This window comes from Eumetopias jubatus, unplaced genomic scaffold (assembly GCF_037043125.1).
Source record: "Eumetopias jubatus isolate StellerSeaLion01/CBP00866 unplaced genomic scaffold, mEumJub1_p1.0 scaffold_7, whole genome shotgun sequence".
Lineage (NCBI taxonomy): Eukaryota > Metazoa > Chordata > Mammalia > Carnivora > Otariidae > Eumetopias > Eumetopias jubatus.
This window is the reverse complement of record NW_028274813.1, coordinates 111,865,274-111,887,424: the sequence shown is the minus strand read 5'-3', so window position 1 is coordinate 111,887,424 and position 22,151 is coordinate 111,865,274. Positions and strand designations below refer to the sequence as shown.

The following is a 22,151-nucleotide window of genomic DNA, read 5'->3' as shown; positions in this document are numbered from 1 at the left end:
TCCCTCTGCCACTCCACACCCCCCTCTTAAAAAAAGGGGGGGGAAACTTTAGATCTTTAATGCTTTAATTTCTCAAAAAAATAAAAATCTCTAAATGATACGTGACTAAATGTTTTTATTTATTAAATCTGGCCAGTGAGTATATGGAGGTTCGTATTTTTTTATGCACTTTAATACATATTTGAAATATTCCCTTTTAAAAATGTAAAAGAAAGAATACAGCAGGAAACAAGATGGAAATGATTTCTAATTATTTGTAATCATTTGTTCCATAACCTTAAAAGATACATTAACAGAAAACCTAAGACTTACAGGTCCATAAAATAATAGGAAGGAAAAAAAGCTTACTGTGACCTAGAGCCAGTGGAGCCAGAACACAATAGGGAGTATCAATGGAATTTATAAGATAAAATTATGAGAGAAACTATGGATATCGTTTTCTATGCCAGACGGAAGAAAAAAAAAAAGGTAAAATGTTAAGCAATTGACTATCTTCCAATAAACCATTCTCTGAGTGGGACCACCCTTCTTCTAGTCAGCAAGGGCGTATGTGAGGTTCTTTGATGACTTGTTTCCTTCCTTCTCTTTCCTCAAGCCCCACCAGTCATCAGATCTTAGCCATTCAGGTTCTCCCTGACCACTTCCAGAATTAAATTTCCTATTAAAGGCCATACAAATCACTAAGCTTAGAGGTGGGTGTGGGTATAGGGGTGAGTACGCACACCCGCACGCATGTAAAGTGGGTAAAGAAATACATTGTAAGTGTAGTTCTGGGATTAGTGGGTTACTGAGACATCTTGGGCCAAGTCTCATTTGTAGGGCCTACCGCTCTGTCACCTACCCTCTGAAGGGAAAGAGAAGGAGACAGTGAAACCTTTGAGTTTAAAATATCACTAAGTATCACCGCTTCTACAGCTTTAGGCTGTAGACGAAATTCATAAAATGCAAATCTGGGTTTTGCTACTATTAAAAACCTCACAATAAAAGATGAGTAATTTTTTGTTTCCTAGATGAAAAATGGAGGAAAAAATATTCAATTTGCAGGGCAGCTTAAGAGCCCAGAGGCTTATGAAAGGAAGACCTAGGGATTAGAAGAAGGGAAGGCATCATCAAATCCAAGCACTTAAAGGTCATTTCACACTCCTGGAGATATAGTTTATCTAAATGCTAAGAGAATTTTAGCTTCATCAAAGATTTTAGAAATCATTTCAATGCCCCATAACTGTCCTATTATTGTATGATCTTGGGAAATGTATAATTAAAATAGAGACTTACTCATTCAACAAATATTCACTGAGCACCTACTATGTGCCAGGTACTGTTCTAGGCACTGAGGATACAAAAGTGAACAAAACTGACCTCCTGCCTTAAATCGGTAGGGACAGGGCTGGGGGGAAGTCAGATAGTGCTAGCAGAAGGGATAGATGATAATAAAATTAAGTTATATATGAGTGATATTTTTCTACAGAGACAAAGCAGAGAAGAGGGACAAGGAGTACAGGGTAAGGGGTTACACTTTTAAATAGGAAAGTCAAGGAATAAAATACCCTCACAGAGTTGGGAGGACTGAATGACAATATATATAAAGAGGTTCAATTTCTGGCACATGGTAAGTCCTAGAAGTGTAGCTGTTGTTACTGTTGTTTTTATTATCTGTATTGTTATTTATTTTTCAAAGATGAGGGAATTCTGGATGCCTTAGAGTCTATAAATCTTGAGTCTATAATTAGAATTTACCTGTAAATGTGTAAATTGAATTTCTTGTATTCCAAATCATTGCTCACTCCAATTCCCTACAAACAGGGGTACTGGTTCTTACATGCTTTCACAAGTATTATGAGAATTACCTACACGAAAGATCCTCTAAAAAAAGACAGGCCTATTAGTAAAGGCAAAGTAGAGCCTCCTCTATTTTACAGCAGAGAAAGGTGGTCATCTCTGATGCTACACTTCAGGAGCCTCTTATTACCACAGAGATCAGGTGGCCAGCTGATGAGACGAAGCAAGGTGATGCCTTTCAGCTGTTGTACAAATACCTCGTCCGTATCTCCAGTCCCCACACTGCCCTTCCACCATCACCGAGGCGGTACAGGTGAAAGGCTGGCAGCCTGACAACCATACTCCCTTGGCCCTTCTCTTCTCCTGACCCATTCTACTCGTTTGTGACATCTCTCCTCTTTCCCCCTCTAAGTGTGCACCACGCTTCTATGTAACAATTACATAACCAAACAAACATGACAATTGCAAGAATTCTCCCTTGTAATTTGCCCTAAGTGCCAAATTCTCTTAGTAATGGCCCTAACTCAAATTTTATATTACACTTTGATTAATGCTAGGCAATATACATCCTGGATATATGAAGGCTGAGCAGAAAATTACTGTGCTTTGAATTTTCAGTTGAAAAATTTTCTAAAATGACTAACACTTTTGTAAGTATATTATAAATGAAGCCTTTTTTGGTAAAGGATCTCTTCCAGGATGAGCACATGGCACATGGTTTTTGTATGTAGAATTCCCATCCCGATTCAGTACCAGCCTTCTCGGGACCTACACCAAATTATTTAACTTCTCTGGGACTCCATTTTTCCCTCAGTAATTTTCAGTGGAGGGCCCCTGGCTGGCTCAGTCCATTAAGGTTCTTCCTTCGGCTCAGGCCATGACCCCAGGGTCCCGGTATTGAGCCCGCACCAGGCTCCCTGTCTGCTTTTCCCTCTACCCCTCCCCACTGCTTGTGATCTCTCTCTCTCAAGTAAATAAGCAAAATCTTTATTTTTTTTTAAGATTTTTTTAAATTTTATTTATTTGAGAGAGAGAGAGTGAGAGAGAGAGAGCACAAGAGGGGGTAGGGTCAGAGGGAGAAGCAGACTCCCTGATGAGCAGGGAGCCAGATGTGGGACTCGATCCCGGGACTCCGGGATCATGACCTGAGCCGAAGGCAGTCGCTTAACCAACTGAGCCACCCAGGCGCCCCAGCAAAATCTTTAAAAAATAATTTTCAGTGGAAAATTATGAAAAATCTGAAAGTGGCCATTCAATAAATGCTAATTTCCTCCTATTATAATAGGACTTATAACACCTTTCTACCTCCATATATTATTTGGGACATTGAAAGATACAACAAATCTCCTGAGGCGAGGGAAACAAAAGTAAAAATAAACTACTGAGACTATACCAAAATAAAAAGTTTCTGGACAGCAAAGGAAACCAACAAAACTAAAAGACATGACAACCTACTGAATGGGAGAAGATATTTGTAAATGACATATCTGGTAAGGGGTTAGTATCCAAAATACATAAAGACCTTATACAACTCAACACCCCAAAAATAACACAATTTAAAAATGGGCAGAAGACATGAACAGACATTTTTCCAAAGAAGACATACAGATGGCTAACAGATATATGAAAAGATGCTTAACCTCACTCATCATCAGGTAAATGCAAATCAAAACCACAATGAGCTATCACCTCACACCTGTAAGAATCAACAACACAAGAAGCAACAAGTGTTGGTGAAGATGTGGAAAAACAGGAACCCTTGTGCACTGTTGGTAGGAATGCAAACGTGCAGCCACTGTGGAAGACAGTATGGAGATTCCTCAAAAAATTAAAAATAGAATTACCATATGATCTAATAATTCCACTACTAGGTATTTACCCCGCGAAATACAGAAACACTAATTCAAAAAGATACATGCACCCCTATGTTTATTGCAGTATTTATAAGAACAGGTTTTTTTTTAAGATTTTATTTATTTATTTGACAGAAAGAGACACAGCGAGAGCAGGAACACAAGCAGTGGGAGTGGGAGAGGGAGAAGTAGGCCTCCCGCCAAGCAGGGAGCCCGATGCGGGGCTCGATCCCAGGACCCTGGGATCATGACCTGAGCCGAAGGCAGACGCTTAACGACTGAGCCACCCAGGCGCCCTATTGCAGTATTTAAAATAACCAAATTATGGAAGCAGCCCAAGTGTCCATCAATAAATGGATGAAGATGTGGTATGTGTATGTATATGTGTGTGTGTGTGTGTGTGTGTGTGTGTGTGTGTGTGTGTGTGTGTGTGTGTGTGTGTGTGTGTATACATACACACACACATATATATGATCGAATATTACTCAGCCATAAAAAAGAATGAACTCTTGCCATTTGCAGCAACATGGATGGATCTATAAAGTATGATGCTAAGTGAAATAAGTCATTCAGAAAAAAACAAATACCATATGATTTCACTCATATGAGGAATTTAAGAATCAAAACAAAGGGGGTAAAAAAGACAAACCAAAAAGACTCTTAACTACAGAGAGCAAACCGACCGTACCAGAGGAGAGGTGGAGGGGGATGGGGGAAGAAGGTAAAGGGATTAAAGAGTACACTTACCTTGATGAGCACTGAGTAATATATGGAATTGTTCAATCACTATATTGTACTATATTATACACCTGAAACTAATATAACACTGTATGTTAACTATACTGGAATTTAAAAAAAGAGGACAAATCTTGAAACGAATGTAAATGTAAGACATTTTTATTACTATCAATCTGAGCTTTGTATCAGTCAGGGTCTAACATGGAAACCACTTGAGAATTTAAAACAGAGGGATTTCAATGTAGTGAACAGGCGACAAAAGACATGAGATGCCCAACAGGGAATGGTGGGGCAAATCAGAGGTTAGCATGGGAGCAAAAAGCCATTACCACCTGGAAGGAAAAGGGGAGGAAATGTGTTGCTGCCAGTATCCAAGGCTGAAGTTACCAGGAAGAAACTAAAAAGAAGATGGCCTGACTGGCAGAAGCAACAGAAGAGATGCTTTTAGAGACCACCCACTCCTCCAATTTCCCCAAGCAGAGAGAAAGAGAGGAAAACCATGGGTTCTTCTTCCTCCTGCCCTCCAATCTCCTTCCAGTACCTCCCACTTGCTAACCCAGACAGAAACTGCTGACACAGGGGCCTGGTAAGGAAAGAAGCCTGCAAGGGTCAGCTCTTCACAGCAAAGAAGGGAAGGGTGAGGAATGGATCTAGGAGCAAACAGGTCCAGGATCAGCAGAAACATCAACTCTGTTCATAAATGATGACGGAGGAGGAGGAGGAGACTGGACCAAGTCAGTACCCACCCCACGATAAATGCAGAAGCTGGCTTTTAAAAAGTTATTATTCTTAAATTATTTGTTATCCAACTTGTTTGCTTCTTGTGAGCTTAAAATAGATGAGGAAGAAAGGAAAACGTCATATAAAAAGATCAATTATGGTTTTACTATATATCCTATTTTACTTCCTCAAATCAAAATTTAACAATTACATTTATCCTTTTTAGGGGTGTGTGGGTGTGTATGTATCCTCCCATGTGTATTTATAAATTTTTATTATTTATATATTTATATGAATTACTTATATTCTATAAGTATACAGAATATATAATTTATTTATATATATTTTATATATCTATCAAAGTGTTTTTCTCCGCTATTTGTCCACTGAATGGTCCTATGAGACTAGTGAGTCCTATAACTAACACATGGACTATTCCAACATTGCAGATGAGGAAATTAAGACTCCAGAGGCTAAATGATTTGCTCACATTCACCAGCTAATTAATGAATGAGGCAGAGCTATAATCCAAATCTCCACGGTTACTCATTAAACTACACCAAGCTTCTGCCCAATCATAAAAGACTTTCCAATTTTAAAATGTGTTTGTGCTGTCAACTAGATATAACTTAGCAACACAAAATTAATAAGATTTAAAAGTTTTGGGCGCCTGGGTGGCTCAGTTGATTAAGCAACTGCCTTTGGCTCAGGTCATGATCCTGGAGGCCCGGGATCGAATCCCACATCGGGCTCCCTGCTCGGCGGGGAGTCTGCTTCTCCCTCTGACTCTCCCCCCTCTCATGCTCTCTATCTCATTCTCTCTCTCAAATAAATAAATAAAATCTTTAAAAAAAAAAAAGATTTAAAAGTTTTTCTATGATAGGAAAAGCAGAAGAGGACTTTTTTTTAGGAATTTCTATGCCTATATAAGCACGGGGGCAAATGCACATGTGTACATGCACACACAAGAGATTAAACATATTTGGAAATTGTTTGCTTGTATCTACTGAACCTAAAACTATCCTTCCCAGTGACCCAGCAATCCTACTCAGGTACATGCGTGTACCCAAATAACTTCATGGTGGCATTATGCATAATGCCTTAAAATTAAAGTATCCCAAATGTTCATCAAGAGTAAACTGAATAGGGGAACCTGGGTGGCTCAGTCGGTTAAGCACCTGCCTTCAGCTCAGGTCATGATCCCAGGGTCCTGCGATCAAGCCCCGCATCCGGCTCCCTGCTCATCAGGGAGTCTGCTTCTCCCTCTCCCTCTGCCCCTTTCCCCGCTGGTGCGCTCACTCCCTCTCTCATAAATAAATAAGATCTTAAAAATAAACAAAGAGTACACTGAATAAACTAGGGTATAGCCTCACAGTGGAATACTATATAACAAATGAAAAAGATATAAAAAGATATTTTTTAAGTACATACCAAATGATTCTGTTTATATTAAGTTCAAAAGCACAGCAAAACTGATCTACATAATCTAAGTTAGATGTAAGTAACCACCTTTAGAAGGAGTAGTTAATGACTGGTAGGGGGCACGCGGGAGGCCTTGGGATGCTGATGATGTTCTTTATCTTATTCAAAATGGATATATGGATACATTCACCTTGTGAAAATTTATTGGGCTATACAATTAGGATTTACGCACTTTTGTTTAATGTATACTATGTATTGATTTAAAAAAAAGTGTCAGGAATCAAATTAAATATATCCTCCACCAAAAGAATTAATTTCTACAATACCAGTACAGAAGAGGAGGGGGCACACAACACAGTCTGCGACTAAGGGTAAAATTCTCTAGACAAGACATAAAAGGCATTAATCATAAATGAAAAAAACTGGGACGTCTGGGTGGCTCAGTCGTTAAGCGTCTGCCTTTGGCTCAGGTCATGATCCCAGGGTACTGGGATCAAGCCCCACATCAGGCTCCCTGCTCAGCAGGAAGCCTGCTTCTGCCTCTCCCACTCCCCCTGCTTGTGTTCCCTCTCTCGCTGTGTCTCTCTCTGTCAAATAAATAAATAAAATCTTTAAAAAAAAAAAGTGAATAGGTAAGAATCAGTCTGGAGGGAAAAATCATAATACATAAAAGAGACAAAAGAACTTGTACCCCCAATACAGAATTCTTACAAATCAGTAACAAGAAAACAATAATCCAATTTAAAAATAGGCAAAAGCCTTGAATATTTCCTTCACAAAAGAAATGACCAGTAAGTATATGAAAAAGTGTTCAACATCACCAGTCGTAAAGATAAGGCAAATTAAAGTCACAGTAAGATACTATATTTACCAGCATGTCTAATATGAAAAAGACTGACAGTACCAAAGAATTTATAGCAACCAGTTTGGCAGTCTCTTATAAAGCTAAAACATACACTTTCTATATGACCCAGCAATTTCATTCCCTAGGTACTTACTGTCCAGAAATGAAAACACATGCCACTCACACACAAAAAGATATGTAAATGAATGTTCACAGAAGCTTTTACATAACAGTCAAAAACTGGAAACAACACAAATGTTCATCAATAGGAGAATGGATAAACTCAGGTATATTAGGTCATACAATGGAACATCAGACAGTACTTTTAAAAAATAAAAAAATTAAAAACAACTGATACATTATAGCAACATGGATGAATCTCAAAAACATTGAGGAAAAGATACCTAAAGCTAAACAGTACATATTATAGGATTCCCCCTCTATGAACTTCAAGCACAGACAAAATTAATTCATAGGGACAGAAATCAGAGTGGCTCCCCTTAGAGAACTGAAGTGAGGACTGACTGGAAAGGGGCATGACGAAACTTTCTGGGTGATAAAGATGTTTAACTAATGATTACATGAGTATATATGTTTGTCAAAATTCAAGAGTTGGGCACTTAAGGGGCACCCAGGTGGCTCAGTCAGTTAAGCATCCAACTCTTGGTTTCGACTCAGGTCATGATCTCAGGGTTGTGAGACTGAGCCCTGAGGCAAGCTCCACACCCTTGTGGAGCCCGCTTGAGATTCTCTTCCTCTCCCCCTACCCCACCCGCATGCATGCATTTTCTCTCTCTTAAAAAGAAAGGGGAGGAGGTTGGGTGGCACTTAAGATCTACAGATCTTACTAGCACTTCCATTTAAATTAAAAGTCACGGGCGCCTGGGTGGCTCAGATGGTTGAGCGTCTGCCTTCGGCTCAGGTCATGATCCCAGGGTCCTGGGATCAAGTCCCGCGTCGGGCTCCCAGTTCCTTGGGAGCCTGCTTCTCCCTCTGCCTCTTTCTTTCTCTCTCTCTCTCTCTGTCTTTCATGAATAAATAAATAAAATCAGAAAAATAAACAAATTAATTAAAAGTCAGCATTGTTCCTCAAAAAAAGAAAAAATCAAACAGAATTACCATATGATCCCACAATTCCACTACTGAGTATATACCCAAAAGAAATGAAAGCAGGGAGCCTGTTTCTGCATTTGCTGGTAAAGTACTTAGAACTTCCAAGGAAGCTAAGGCCATGTTGGGGTAAAGCCCTCACTTCATCCTGCTAATAGCTGGCAGCTGCCAGCCTAACACTTCACCTGTATCTCCTGGGCCCTCCTCCTGCACAATGATGAGGTGATGGTTACAGAGGTTAAGATCAACGCTCTCATTAACACAGCCAAAGTAAATGCTGAACCTCTCTGACCATGCTTGTGTACAAAGGCTCTGGCCATCGTCCACACGATGTACAGAGCCTTATCTGTAGTGAAAGGGTGGTAGACCTGCCCCTTTCACCACTGCAGCCTCAGCTGAGGAGAAGAAAGTGAAGCATAAAAAGAAGAACCTAAGGAGTCTGATAACATGCACTTTCGTCTATTTGACTAAACCTCTAAACCTCTTTTATAACATGTTCAATAAAAAAGTGAACTCTAAAAAAAGAGAGAAAGAAAAAGAAAATGAAAAAGAAAACAGGGACTCAAACAGACACTTGTACACCAATGTTCACAGCAATGCTACTGACAACAGCCAGAAGGTGAATCAATTCAAATGTCAATCAATGCTGAATGGATAAACAAAATGTGGTATATACATACAATGGAATATTATTAAGCCTTAAAGAGGAATTAAATTCCAGAGCGCCTGGGTGGCTCAGTCGTTAGGCGTCTGCCTTCGGCTCAGGTCATGATCCCAGGGTCCTGGGATTGAGCCCCACAGGGAACCTGGTTCTCCCTCTCCCACACCCCCTGCTTGTGTTCCCTCTCTGTGTCAAATAAATAAAATCTTCAAAAAAAAAAAAAGGAAATTAAATTCCAACACATGTACAACATGGATGAACCCTGAAGACTGCATTATTGCTAACTATAATAAGCCAGAAACAAAGGACAAATACTGTATGATTCCACTTATATGACATATACCTAGACAGATCAAATTCATAGAGACAGAAAGTAGAACAGTGTTGGATAAAGAAAATGTCTCTCTCTCTCTCTCTCTCTCTCTCACACACACACAGAGGAATATTATTCAGCCATAAAAAAAGAAGGAAATCCTGCCATTCGTGACATGGATGGACCTTGAGAACATTATGGTAAGTCAAGTCATAGAGAAAGACAAACTGTATGATCTCACTGATATGTGGAATCTAAAAGAAAAAAAAATCGAACTCACAGATATAAAGAACAGATTGGTGGTTGCCAGTGGTGGGGGTGGAGGGTGGGCAAATGTATGAGTGGCGTCAAAAGGTATAAACTTCCAGTTATAAGATAAGTAAGTTCTGGGATGTTAATGTACAGCACGGTGACTAAAGTAAACAATACCGTAACCATATATCTGAAAGTTGCCAAGAGATCTTAAAAGTTCTCATCACACACACACACACACACACACACACACACACACACACACACACACGAATTTTGTAATTATATGAGGAGATAGATGTTAACTAAACTTACTGCGGTAATCATTTTGCAAAATACACATCTATCAAACCATGTTGTACACCTAAAATTAATACAATATGTCAGTTATATCTCAATAAAACTGGAAAAAAAGAAAAAAAAGGAAAAAGTAGAACGGTGATTGCCAGGTGCTGGGAGAGGTAGTAATGGGGAGTTATTGTTTAATGGGTACAAAGTTTCAGTTTGAGAAGATGGGAAAAGTTTGGAGATGGATGGTGGTGACAGTGGCAGAACAATGTGAATGTACTTAATGTCATAAAACAGTACACTTAAAAATGGTTAAAATGATAAATTTTATGTTCTGTATATTTCACCACAATAAAAAAACATGCCAATGCTCAGCTCAATTTAATCAGTGGAGTGGTAGGGCAAAAGCCAGATTACAATAGCCTAAGAAAATAGAGCTGAAGATATGGAGACAATTAAGATTACCTCTTCAAAAAGCAAATCAATATAAGTCATTCACTATTACAGCAGAAACAGTGAAGTGAGATAACTGTTTATCCAAGATGCTGTGAGAGCAATTTCATGTGGACTGTAAACTGAATTAGGTAACAGTTAAATTACCTTCTAACACTACAATTCTGTGTACACAGAACCGAAATACAGGAAAAGGGAGTGGTATTAATGAAGTCAGAAGTATATTATCTATAAAATCATTACTGAGGGGCGCCTGGGTGGCTCAATTGGTTAAGTGACTGCCTTCGGCTCAGGTCATGATCCTGGAGTCCCGGGATCGGGTCCCGCATCGGGCTCCCTGCTCCGCAGGGAGTCTGCTTCTCCCTCTGACCCTCTTCCCTCTCGTGCTCTCATTCTCTCTCTCTCAAATAAATAAATAAAACCTTTAAAAAAATAAAATAAAATAAAACCATTACTGAGAACCAAATATATAGATAGTAGTCTGTAGAAGAAACTGTTATACGCAGAATAGAAAAGGACATATTTCCAGAATATCTATAACATTCCCAAACTCCACAACCTTTAAATTCTTTAATACTGACACATTATGGGGCACCTGGGTGGCACGGTGGGTTGGGCTTGGTTTTGACTGGGGTCTGATCTCGGGGTCATGGGATCAAGCCCCACATCGGGCTCTGGTCTCAGTGGGGAGTCTGCTTGGGATTCTCTCTTCCTCTGCCCCTCTCCCTGCTCTAAAATAAATAAATAAATCTTAAAAAAAAAAAAAAGGAATTACTGACACATTAAAAATATTCTATGGAGAGGACGCCTGGGTGGCTCAGTTGGTTAAGCAACTGCCTTCGGCTCAGGTCATGATCCTGGAGTCCCAGGATCGAGTCCCGCATCAGGCTCCCTGCTCATCAGGGAGTCTGCCTCTCCCTCTGACCCAACCCCCTCTCATGCTCTCTCTCTCTCTCATTCTCTCTCTCAAATAAATACATAATATCTTTAAAAAAAAAAATTCTATGGAGGGACACCTGGCTAGATAGTCAGTAGAGCCTGTCACTCTTAATCTCAGGGTTGTGATTTTAAGCCCCAAGTTGGGCATGGAGCCTACCTAAAATTAAAAAAAAAAAAAAAAAATTTTTTTTAATTAAAAAGAAACTCTACGGAAGTAACCCAAATGTCCATCAACAAACTGATAAACAAAATGTGGTATATACATACAATGGAATATTATTCAGCCTTAAAAGGGAATGGAATTCTATACAACATGCTACAACACAGATGAACCTTGAAAACATTATGCTAAGTGGAATATAAGCAAGACACAAAAAGGCAAATACTATATGATTTTGCTTATATGAAATAACTAAAAGAGGCAAATTCAGAGAAACAAAGTAGAACAGAGGTTATCAGGGGTTAGAGGTGAGGAAGAAATGGAGAGTTATTATTTAATGGGTATATAGTTTTTGTATGTAGTGACAAAAGATAGCGGTGATGGTTGTACAAAACAGTGAATGTAATTAATGCCACTAAATTGTACATTTAAAAATGTTTAAAGAGGTAAATTTTATGTAACGTACATTTTGCCACAGTAAAAAAATGTTTTCTATTAAAAATACTCTGAAAGCAAACCTCAAGCTGAGATCAAGTTTCTCACAAGTAAATATATTGTCTCAGGTTGTAGACAAAACTCATCCGGGGCTATAGCCACCCCCAAATGGAAAAGGCCTCCAATGGACACTCCTTAAAGAAAATAAATATATCCATGAAGTAAATCAATTCACTTACCTCAATGATGGATAGGGTCCTAAACTGAAAGCCAGAAGAAAGTCACCTGAGGTCATACCATAGGGAAAAATAAGAGGACTTAAGTAGCCTCATGTAGAATATTATTTTCTCAGAACCATCAAGTAATTCTGGTAAACAAATCCAAATAAGTTCCTAGTTTGTGAAAAAGTCCAGATATATTTGCACAAAAATCCCAAGTAGAAAGTCATTTACCCCTTCCACAGGTGGCACTCACCATCCTCAAGACCAGAGTCAAGTGAGGATTATGAGCCTCTCAGGCTGAGGGGTGGGGTGTGGTTGGGGGATAGCATCCAAATCCAGACTCTGAGATTCTCAGTCAAAATGCCCTCAACTATTCCTCATTCAGATGAAGTCTTTCTGCTTGCTAATCCAACTTCTGTGTGAATTCATGTTAAATTTATCAGCTTCCTGCCTTCTACTTCTAAGTGTCATACTGTTTAACCAGAGCAGTGGTTCTCAACTAGGAACAATTCTGGACCCCCGAAACATATGGCAATATCTGAAGACGTTTGGTTGTCACAACTGGGCGCTACTAACTTGTACTAGGTAGAGGCTAGGGATGCTGTTAGCATCCCACAACATACAGGTTAATCTACCACAATAAAGAATTATCATGCCCAAAACATCAATACTGCCAAGGTCGAGAAAATCTGAACTACAGGTTAATAAGACACCCAAGGATTTCACAGCAAAATGTGAAGTTTTTGTTCAAAATACTACTTTAATTTTTAATTTTTCAACTAAAGTTCATTAATTCTTAAGGCTGATATTTATCCTGTTTTCTTTATATTCCTTATATTTTCCAAATTTCTATGATGAACTTATGTTGATTTTTCTGATTTTATTTTAAAATAAAATAAATAGGGGCGCCTGAGTGGCTCAGTCGGTTAAGCGGCTGCCTTCGGCTCAGGTCATGGTCCCAGGGTCCTGGGATCGAGCCCCGCATCAGGCTCCCTGCTTGGCGGGGAACCTGCTTCTCCCTCTCCCTCTGCCTGCCTCTCTGCCTACTTGTTCTCTCTCTGTATCTCTCTGCCAAATAAATAAATAAAATCTTTAAAATAAATAAATAAATAAATAATAAAATAAAATAAATAAAATAAAAATCATTATCTTTTCCTTTTTCTATAATAGTTTATTTGCCTAAAGACAATTTCCTTCAGGTTGGCTGTGTGTATTTTTTCTACTCACATTTTATTCTTTATTGCTCTGTATCTGGAGCAGGAGTGACCAAAACTTGAGTTTACTGCACCATCTTAACTTGAAGCCCAATTTGACAGCAGAATTCAAGAGAAATTACTGAGTAATATTAAACCAAGTTTTAGGGTCGCCTGGGTGGCTCAGTCGTTAAGCATCTGCCTTCGGCTTGGGTCATGATCCCAGGTCCTGGGATCGAGCCCCACATCGGGCTCCCCGCTCGGCGGGAAGCCTGCTTCTCCCTCTCCCACTCCCCCTGCTTGGTTGCCTCTCTCGCTGTGTCTCTCTCTGTCAAATAAATAAATAAAATCTTTTAAAAAAAATATTAAACCAAGTTTTACACGAAACAAACTATTTTCTGATATTCTATTCTTCAGAGTCAACCATTTTACAAACCTGTACAATATAAAATGTGTGATTCAGATATTTACACTATTTAAGATGTTTTTATCATAAAAGGCAAAGGAAAGCAAAAGAGAAGTAATCCAGTAGCAGCACAACAAGCAAAGAGTCAAAATAAACACAAAGAGAAAAACAGATGACGCAGACGATGACAGAAACAGAAGCAAGCTCAGGGCTAGTGATTCCTAAAATAACACTGTGCCAGGGGGCGAACAGTCTGACAGCCTCCTGTGGATCCTCATTTGTGTATCCATATGCCACGTACTGATCTGTCTGTGCTCTGCAACCAGCAATGATTAATTACCCTGACTCCTCAAAATTCACTCCCTATCAGCTGATGAAATTAAACTAATTAATGGTAATCCTATCTCCCTTACCCGTGACTGGCAGGCCTATCAATCTGATCTAATAATAAGAGTATTCCTAAGAGGTTATGGGGGAATAAAGGCCTTTCTTATTTCTAAGAGAAAACCATGGGACGCCAGACCATATCTCTGGCATTGGACAAATGGATGCCAAATGCTACTAGCAGCTTTATTTCAGGAAAAAGCAGGCACTGCATAGCAGAGTGGAAGGGCAGAAAGAACTTAAGGCTTTATTTATCACTGAATTGCTTGACCAATGCTAGAGCCCATTCTAATTCTGGACTTCCACTTATATTAACCGAAAAAATTCCTTATTATTTAAGCCACTTGGATTTGGATTTTCTGTTATTTACTACTGAAAATACAAAAGGAACAACAAAAAAAATTAAAACCTCACATGTTCACACTACTCACAGATAATCATGGTTATCAATTTACCATTATTTCTTCCTAATCTTTTTATATGTGCATTTTAAGAAAAATATTCATCTGTAGACAATTTTAAATTTTGCTTTTAAAAAATAAACATTAGGGATGCCTGGGCGGCTCAGTCAGTTAGGCGTCTGCCTTCGGCTCAGGTCATGATCCCAGGGTCCGGGGATCAAGTCCCGCATTCAGGGAGCCTGCTTCTCCCTCTGCCTGCCACTCCCCCTGCTTGTGCACACTCTCTAATAAATGGGTAAAATCTTAAAAAAATATAATAATAAACATTATTTTAAATAGCTACTTAGTATTTATTTGCATGAATGATCACTTTAGCCTTGTTTTATTCCTGAATTTGTAGATTGTTTACAATAAATCACTACTATCAATAATTCTGTAATGAGGGCTCCTGAGTGGCTCAGATGGTTACGCGTCTGCCTTCGGCTCAGGTCATGATCCCAGAGTCCTGGGATCGAGTCCCGCATCGGGCTCCCGGCTCCTTGGGAGCCTGCTTCTCCCTCTGCCTCTCTCTCTCTCACTCATGAATAAATAAATAAATAAATAAATAAATAAATAAATAATTCTGTAATGAATATCTTTGCTTAAGAAAAAAATCAGGGGCGCCTGGGTGGCTCAGTCGTTAAGCGTCTGCCCTCGGCTCAGGTCATGATCCCAGAGTCCTGGGATTGAGCCCCGCATCGGGCTCCCTGCTCAGCGGGAAGCCTGCTTCTCCCTCTCCCACTCCCTGTGTTTGTGTTCCTTCTCTTGCTGTGTCTCTCTCTGTCAAATAAATAATAAAATCTTTTAAAAAAAAAGAAAAATCATACATGTGTTGAGGATACTTTATTAGGATAGATTCTTAGAACAGGAAGTACTAAGTTAAATATGAACTTTTACAGTTCCTGATACTTACTGACAAACTTTTACTCAAAAGTATTATGTCAATTCACACTTGAGTATTTCTCTGCATACAAGGGTGCCTTGATAATTTTTAAATATAAATAACTTACTCATTACTCTAGTTCTACATGATACTTATTAAGACATGAGGAAAAAGAGGATAATGCTTAGCTAAAACTTTACTTCCAAAATTAAATCAAGACTAGATTCTCAAAGTCTTTCTTTTCAGACTAGAGAGAGAAAAGAACGTTGGCTTTTTTAAACTAAATGGTACTGTATAAGGTTCTCAGAATCAAATTTTTAAATAAAATCCTGAAATAACTGAAGCATACATCTCATAGAGGGGAAAAAAAAAAAGACATGAATCAATCACTATTAAAATAGCCCTAACCTCAACAAAAAGACAACCCAATGTAGAAATGGGTAAAGCATTTGAAAATAAGACAGTTCTACAAAGAACATATACAAATGGCCAATAAGAACATGAGAAGAGATGCCCAATATCGTTATGGAAATGTAAATGGCAACCACAATGAGATACCACTTCACACCTACTAGGATAGCTATTTAAAAAAAAAAAAAGCAGCAGCAGAAAATAACAGTGTTGGCAGGATGTGAAGAAATTGGAGCCTTTGCACATGCAGCTGCTGAAGAAGACAGTTTGGCATTTCCTCAAAAAACTAAACATAGAATTACCGTACGATCCAGGAATTCCATTCCTAGATATACACCCAAAAGGAATGAAAGCATCTCAAACAGAAATCTGTGCACCAATGTTCACTGCAGCATTATTCACAACAGCCTGAAGTTGGAAACCACCTGTCTGTGTCCATTAACAGACGAGTGGATAAACAAAATGTGAGATACACATACAGTGGAATATCATTCAGCCTTAAAAAAGAATGAATTCTGTATACATGTTGCAGCATAGATGAACCTTTAAAACATTATGCTAGGGGCGCCTGGGTGGCTCAGTCGGTTAAGCATCTGCCTTCAGCTCAGGTCACGATCCCAGGGTCCTGGGATCGAGCCCCGCTTCGGTGGGGAGTCTGCTTCTCCCTCTCCCTCTGCCTGCTGCTCTGCCTACTTGTGCTCTCTATGTCTCTGTCAAATAAATAAATAAAATCTTTCAAAAAAAAAAAACATTATGCTAAATGTAATAAGCCAGACACAAAAGGACAAATACTATTCTGAATATATCAAATATCTAGAAGAGGCAAATTTCATAGAGACAGAAAGTAGAAGTTACTAGGGACTGGGGGGGAAGGTACAAAGGAAAATTATTGCTTAATGGGTACAGAGTTTCTGGTTGGGATGAAAGTTGTGGAAATACACAGTGATGATGGTTGCACAACACTGTAAATGTAACTAATGCCACTGGACTGTATGCTTAAAAATGGTTAAATTTTATATTATATATATTTTACAATTTAGAAAATAATGTAATATTACTTTATTTATTCTTTATTTATTTACTTTTGGCTCAGTCATCAAGCGTCCGCCTTCGGCTCAGGTCATGAGGATCAAGCCCCGTGTCGGTCTCCCTGCTCAGCAGGAAGCCCGCTTCTCCCTCTCACACTCCCCCTGCTTGTGTTCCCTCTCTCCCTGTGTCCCTCTCTGTCAAATAAATAAATAAAATCTTTTAATAAGATTTATTTACTTTTGAGAGAGAGCGCGAGCAGGGGGAGAGGGGCAGAGGGAGAGAGAATCTTAAGGCGACTCCGTGAGGAGCACAAAGCCCTATGTGAGGCTCAATCTCACAAGCCTGAAATCACGACCTGAGCCAAAACCAAGAGTCAGGTGCTTAACTGACTGCCACCCAGCCGCCCCTAATTTAAAACATTTTAAAAGATGTTTTTCTGGGGGCACCTGGCTGGCTCAGTCGAAAGAGCATGCAACGCCTGATCTCAGAGTTCTGAGTTCGAGGCCCACATTGGGTGTAGAGATTACTAAAACTAAATATATAAACTTAAAAAAAAAAGATGTTTTTCTGCTCTAGAATCAACTCTAGGACCATATGTTATAGTTAGCTTCATGTCTCTTTAGTCTTCTTTAATTTTTGCCTTCCATGACCTTGACATTTTTCTTTTTAATGCAGGTTAGTTATTTTGTAGACTACCTCTCAACTTGGGTTCATCTAATATTTCTTCAAGATTAGACTGAAGGTATTATTTTTGGCAAGAATACCATAGAAGTGATTTAGGAAGCATAGGATACTGAGTTGCTCCATTACTGCGATGTTATCACTTGGTCAAGGTAGTGTCTGGCAAATTTTTTCACTATGAAATTATTACTACTTTATAATTAAAATGTATCTTATGGAGAGAGATTTAGAGACTTATGTAAATATCCTGTTTCCCATCAAACTTTTACCCACTAGTTTAGATCCACTGAGGAGTTTTGCATGAATCAATTATTGCTATGATGGTTGCCAAGTGGTAATTTTCTATCATTCATTCTATACTTACTAGTTATCATTCTATTTTAAAAGAAAGAGCTTTTCCTTTTCCTTATTAGTATACTTCTATCAGTTTGCACTGGTGTATTCTTATTTTATTCCATGTGTTATAATCCATTGCTATATTGTTGGAAGCTTAAATCACTCCAGAACTGGCCAGTGCCCAGTGGCCAGAGAAAGCCCTTGAAACCCACTTCTGCGTCTTTATGACAAACTCCCATCACTCTCTAAGCCATTCTTTACTTTCTGGCACAAGATATCCCAGGTTCATCTTGTACTCTCCTAGCCTTACACATGGAATTAGGCATTTCTCTAGGGAACCCTGGTTCCTTTTAGTGGAACTACACAGAAACTAAGATCTGGGCACTAACCATGCTCATGGCTACTAGGGTGTCATTGCTGCTAAGCCTTCTCAGTGGACAGAAGTAGGGAAAAAATATATTCTATAAGTATGTATCTGTATTAAAATCCATGCCTTCAATACTGGTACCTCCAATTCCAATCCACCCCTAATCCATTAGGGTTTAATTTCACCTCGCCCCTTTCTGTATCATGTAACTCCCTTCTCCAATAGTAAGAAAACTTGACTCCAATAAACCATAGCATATTTGCTTCTGCTTGCATTTTATTTTTAAGATTTTTGTTTTCCAGGGGCGCCTGGGTGGCTCAGTCGTTGAGCGTCTGCCTTCAGCTCAGGTCATGATCCCAGGGTCCTGGGATCGAGCCCCTCATCGGGCTCCCTGCTCCATGGGAAGCCTGCTTCTCCCTCTCCCACTCCCCCTGCTTGTGTTCATGCTCTCGCTATCTCTCTATCAAATAAATAAATAAAATCTTTAAAAAAAAAAAGATTTTTGTTTTCCCAATTTTTATTGAAACAATACATGATTCCAAAAGTCGGAACTACACAGAAAGACATACCTAAAGAAGTGTCACATCCCCTATCCTTTCCACGGCATTTCCATGCAAGGCCCTGTAGATAACCAATCTCATTTGTTTCTGATATATCCTTCTGGTGGTTCTTTTTTGTGAAAATAAGCACATACATATTTTTTATTTGCCCTTCTTTCTTTTAAAAATGTAGCATACAACAACTACTCTTTTGTACTGTTTTTTAAGGTAACAATTTATCTTGGAAATCACTCTATATCAAATCATATTAATCTTATTCTTTTAAAGCGGCAGTGTACTCTATTATGTGACTATACTACAGTTTATTCAAACATTCTTTATATACAGGCATTTAAGTTTCCAATATTTTAGAATCACAGCAGTGCAAAGAGTAATAGTTAATAAGCCTCTCTTTATTGTCAGAGATGTTATCTTCAGAGTAAAGTCCTAGAAATGTGATTACAGAGTTTTATTAGATGTTGCCAAATTCCCTTCCATAACAATTGCGATTCTCACCAGCAATGTAAGACAGTGACTGTTTCCCATAGCCTCGCAAATTTAATGTGAACTCACACTTTTTAATTTTAGCTATCCTGATAGGTGAGAAATGATACCTTAGTATGTATTTAATTTTAATTCCTCTTACTCTGAGTCCGGTTGAACATATTTTTCATGTGCCCAAAGGTCATTCTTATAGTGTGTTTGTGTCTGTGTGTAAATTGTGATTGTGTTTTATCCATTTTTCTATTGAGTATTTGGTCTTTTTCCCCGACCCCAAGTTTTTAAGAGTTCTTTATGTATTAGGGATATTTATATGTGATATACGTTGCAATATATTCACCCACTCTATTTCTCTGTCTCTCTTTATTGTGCCTTTTGCCATGCAAAAAAAAAAAAAATTATGAGGTAATATTTTCATGAGGTAATATTTATCAATCTTGTATTGCCCTCACAATACCTTCTTTTAGTACTTGTATGGTTATGTACTTTACATTTAGTTTAGATCTCTGACCCATTTGGAGTTTATTCTTGTGTATGGTGTGAATCTAATTTTTTCTTTATCAAAATGGCTATCCAGTTGTCCCAGCACCATTTATCTAAAAAATACATCTTTACTCCAGTAACTTGAGACACCATATACTTTATCATATACTAAATTGCCAAATGTAGGGGCGCCTCGGTGGATCAGTCGGTTAAGCATCTGCCTTTGGCTCAGGTCATGATCCTGGGGTCCTGGGATTGAGCCCTGAGTAGGGCTCCCTGCTCAGCTAGGAGCCTGCTTCTCCCTCCCCTCTCCCCTTCTCCCTCTGCCTCTCCCCCCTTGCTCATGCTCTCTCTCTCAAATAAATAAATAAAAGCTTTTGTAAAAAATAATAAATAAATTGCCAAATGTATTTGAGCCTATTTCTGGCCTTTCTTTTTTTTCCCACTGGCTTCTTTTTCTTTTCTTTTTTTTTAAAAGATTTATTTTAAAAAAAGATTTTTTTATTCATTTGAGAGAGAGTGTGTGCACTCCAGCAGGGGGAGGGGCAGAGGGAGAAGGACAAGCACAGACTTGCACTGAGTGTGAAGCCTACGTGATACTGGATCTCATGAACCTAAAATCAGGACCTGAGTTGAAATCCAGAGTCAGTTGCTCAACTGACCGTGCCACCCAGACGCGCCCCACCCATCACTGGTTTATCTTCTAACTGTGTACCAGTAATATACTGTTTTAATTATAAAAGGTTCAGAGTATTTTTAATACCTGCTAGGGAAAATTGTGAACTCATGCCAATAAATTAGACAATTTAGATGAAGTGAAAAAATTCCTTGAAAGACATAAACTACCAAAGCTCAATTAAGAAGAATTAAGTAAACTGTTTAGTCTTATCTCTATTAAATAAATTGAATTTATTGTTGAAAACATTTCTACAAAGAAAACGCCAGGCCCAAATGACTTCACAGAAACATTACAACAAATACTTAAGGATGAAATTAGTCAATTCCCCACAAACTCTTCCAGAAAATTAAAAAGGAGAGACTATTTCCCAAATTATTTATGAGGTATAAGGAACACTCATACTTTGTAGAAGGAAATACAAAATGGTTTAACTACTTTGGAAAACAGCTTGGCAATTTCCGATAAAACTAAACATATACTCACATCCAATAGGACAATACAAATTCTTTTCAAGGCAAATGGAATATTCCCAAACACAGATCACATTCTGGGCCATAAAACACAAACCATATAAAGACACTTCACAAATGAAATAAAAATATGTTCACACAAAACCCTCTAGGCAAATGTTTATGTAGCAGCTGTATTTGTAATAGCCAAAACCCTGAATGTTCTTTGAATGGATGGATGAATGAACTGCAGTATACACATACAACTGAATACTACTTATCAATAAAAAGAAACTCAAACACACAACGACATGGATGAATCTCAAAAACATTACACTAAGTGAAAAAAGCCACTCAAAAGGGTGTATATACACACATTACATAATGTATGCTTCATTTAAATGATATTCTTGGGGCGCCTGAGTGGCTCAGTTGGTTAAGCGACTGCCTCTGGCTCAGATCGCTATCTCAGGGTCCTGGGATCAAGCCCCACATCCAGCTCCTGGCTCCTCAGGGAGCCTGGTTCTCCCTCTCCCTCTGCCTGCCACTACCCCTGCTTGTAAGCTCGTTCCCGCTCTCTCTCAAATAAAATCTTAAAAAATAAATGAATGAATGAATAATATTCTCGAAGAGATAAAACTATAGGTAGAAAAAAAATCAATGATTGCCAGCAAGTGGAAGTGGAAGAAGTGGTTTACTACAAAGTCAAGGTGAATTACTGAGGGTGATTAAGCTGTTCTATATCTTGATTGTGGTGGTGGTGGTTAGTCACATGACTATTTTCACTTGTCAAAACTCCCAGAACTTTATACTTTAAAAAAAAGGTGAATCTGTTTATAAACCATACATTATCATACAAACACTAATCAAAGCAAAACTGGAACATCTCTATTATCATCAAAGCTGACTTCAAATAAGGAATATTATCAGGAATAGAAGAGGGACATTACATAATGATAAAAGAGTCAATTCACCAAGAAGTCAAACAATCCTAAATGTCTATGCATCCAACAACAGATCTTCAAAATACACAAAGTAAAAATTGATAGATCTTTAAGTAGAAACAGACAAACCCATAATTACATGTGCATACTTTAACACTCTTCTCTCATTAAGGATATCAGTATCTTCTTGATAAAGATATTAATATCTGCATCAATAAATACCTAGATTAACAACATT

At 38.5% G+C, this 22,151-nt stretch overlaps 1 protein-coding gene across 4 annotated transcripts in view; it reads right to left on the bottom strand.

Annotated features, from left to right (window-relative positions):
* BBS4 (Bardet-Biedl syndrome 4) overlaps positions 1-22,151 on the bottom strand; it is a 58,216-nt gene that overhangs the window by 23,438 nt on the left and 12,627 nt on the right. The gene's annotated exons all lie outside the window — the stretch shown is intronic.